Source organism: Limulus polyphemus, unplaced genomic scaffold, assembly GCF_000517525.1.
Source record: "Limulus polyphemus unplaced genomic scaffold, Limulus_polyphemus-2.1.2 Scaffold2248, whole genome shotgun sequence".
In the NCBI taxonomy this organism is placed as follows: Eukaryota; Metazoa; Arthropoda; class Merostomata; order Xiphosura; family Limulidae; genus Limulus; species Limulus polyphemus.
In genome coordinates, this window is record NW_013667858.1 from 103,179 (window position 1) to 106,172 (window position 2,994).

The 2,994-nt window shown below is 32.6% G+C and overlaps 1 protein-coding gene across 2 annotated transcripts in view; it reads left to right on the top strand.

Moving 5' to 3' along the window:
* LOC106466403 (heterogeneous nuclear ribonucleoprotein L-like) overlaps positions 1-2,994 on the top strand; it is a 27,703-nt gene that overhangs the window by 469 nt on the left and 24,240 nt on the right. The window lies entirely within an intron of this gene.

A 2,994-nucleotide genomic window follows, 5' to 3' on the forward strand; every position in this document is an offset into this window, starting at 1 on the left:
TATATATATATATATATATATACGTAAAAAGATAATTTAAGTTAGATAAAGATAATGAAAATTTATTAAACAGTGGTTAAAACTGGCTTTATTGATAATATATGATTAAATTTAATCTCAATTTGGTTTAGCCTTCAGCGGCAATGTGAAAAAATTGGATGTGTACTCGCATAACGACGTTTTACTTTTTTTTAATGCTTTGGCGGACACGTTTTTCGGCATATATATTTCTCTATTATATTTATTGACTTATGGAGTGGTTTCAAATTATGTGTATACAGATACATTTTATTTGTTAAGTTTTTGATGGATAAGCATGAGGATGCGAAAGTTACGTAAGGATGTTGATATATGTTTGCGGGATAAGGATAAAGTGAATGGTCTTTCCTCCATTTGCTCATTCTTATACGACTACGTCATACATACATAAGATAACATAGGAAATGTACCAAAACTTGCAGCTTTCATTTTTCATAGTGAATGTTTTTATGTATACATTTTAATACCTTTAATAGGATAATTTTAGAGCATATTTTATATCTTAATATGTTGTTATATATTGTATAAAAAATAATTATGAATCGTTTATGCATCTTTAAAAAAACTGATTAGTAATTTTATTATTCTATATATTTTCTTTAACCTACCTCCTACAGGTTTGCCTTATATTTTCCACACTAGTAGTACTTCCTTGTCATTTTCAACTACATATATCTACCACATTTTGTGTACGTAAGCCTACTCAACCTTCAGATGTAAAAAAATATTTGAACTTTTTGAATTTGTTTTGACTAAAAGTAAAACGACTAGCTTGCTGGTTCACCACTTTTTGTGAGTGACAGTAAAGTTGATACAAGCAAAAGAACAATTAAAATAAATGAAGAACCAGTATTCAAAATGAAATAATTTTTGGTGACTTAATTAAAAATGATAGTAATTACAGTTTACATCATTTGTTTCACGCTAATAACAGTCTTTGTTCATGAAAAGTGATATTTAGATATATGTATATATATATATATATAACGCCTAGACCACACACTCGTGTCCCAGGCAGCCTGATAAACCCTGGTGTTGGGCAAAAGGCATTGAGGGCAGTGAATATGACAGATCTAGTATGGTTGGCATATTATAATATATTATTCTTTCGTTTGACTCATGGATTGTTTTAAGATAAATATCCAGTTTTATACAAGTATTTTTCAAAATTTTAATCCATCTATACGACTTTATTAAAAATCATGCTTTCCGTTGTAAACATTTTGCTGGTACATAAATGTATTAAATATTTATTAAGTAGACAAGTCTTTTATTATTGCCAGAGACCTTACATTCGTTTATAATTTATTCATAACTTATATATGGCTGAAAAAAAAAATATATATATATATAGCAACGTTTACAAAATCACGTTCCTCATAAACTTCAATATTTATAATTGAATAATTCAACTTAGACGGCCCCCCAGTGGCACAGGGGTATGTATGCGGACTTAAAACGCCAGAAACCTGGTTTCGATACCCGTGGTGGGCAGAGCACAGATAGCCCTTTGTGTAGCTTTGTGCTTAATAACAAACAAACAACTTAGACGTTTATTTTTTACTTGTTTGTGATTTTTTTTTTATCAGATATACCTCTTGCTGAAAACGAAAAGTGGCGTACGTATGGAAAGAAGGCCGAGAATGGCTAAGTGATTAGCGTGCCACTCTGTGAGTTCAAGGTCTATGATTCGCGTCCCGTTGCCACAAAATTGCGCGCTGCACTTTGGTGCCGTGGTGCATTGTAAGTGTAACAGTCAAAACTCACTTCGATAATAGGGTAGACCAGAGTTGGTGGTGGGTGCTATTGCCTAACTGTATTCCCTTGAGTTTCTCAGTTTAAAATTAGGGCCGACTAGGGCAGATTACCTTTTAAATAGGTTTCGATAATATTCGAAACAAACAAGTGTACAAACAGTCTCTATTAGCTTGTTTGTATTACGCCTTAGTTACGGGTAGTATTTTGTTGTTGTTAAGCGCAAACCTACACAACGGGTATCGAAGTTCGATTTTTAGCGTTAAAAGCCCATAGACTTAACGCTGAGCCACGGGGGGGCTATAGGTAGTATACCTTATTTTGAGATGAAAACTAATGAAATAACTTTCATGAATAATTAAAAATATTAATAGAGATTATTTTTAAATAATACAACACCAACATCGTGTATAAGTATAATTTACACCCAATAAATAGTTTTTTATAAACAGTTCTACTGCTTAGTATACGCTTGATTTTGGAAATTCTGTAATTAAGAAAAATCATAGTAAACTCCTGAGATGAATACGAAACACTTCCATTGTTTGTTTTTTAGCGGCTCATAGAATGGCTCTGAGTGTTTTTTGTTGTTGTTTTTTAGTTACAGATATTTAGCTCATAGCTCCGTCATATCTCGACCGATTTGAGATATAATTACAGTTTTGAACTGAGGAGGATAGACCCTTTCGATTGATGTATTTTACCTCGCCCAAAGGTCTCATAGATTAATTTACTCTAATCCTGTCTAAAAGAATGTCAGTTTGAGGGTGGGTTGGTAGAAATGCTTATGAGTAATAAAATTGAATCGGGTAAACGCGTGCCCCACGCTTGTTTTTCAGGTACAAACTTTTAACTCATCTCTTGACCGATTTGATATATAATTACAGCCGCGGCTATTGAGGATTCCATCTTGTTTAATTTAATAGTCAACCACTCACACAATATAATCTGCATACTATAAAAACTTTTAAGTGTCCAAGTCTTTGTTAACTAATGTATAAATTTAGTATTTTAAACTATTGAAAATCAAAGAAGGCAAAGTATACAATGTACTGTAAGATCTCATATGCATTAAAAATTATTATAAAAAATGGCATGGTTATACCACAAAGCATCTTTTAACTCGGACGTTACGTTCTAACTTTAGTGAACTATAATGAAAACCGACGCTGGTGGTTGCGGGCGGGGGGGGGGGGGGGG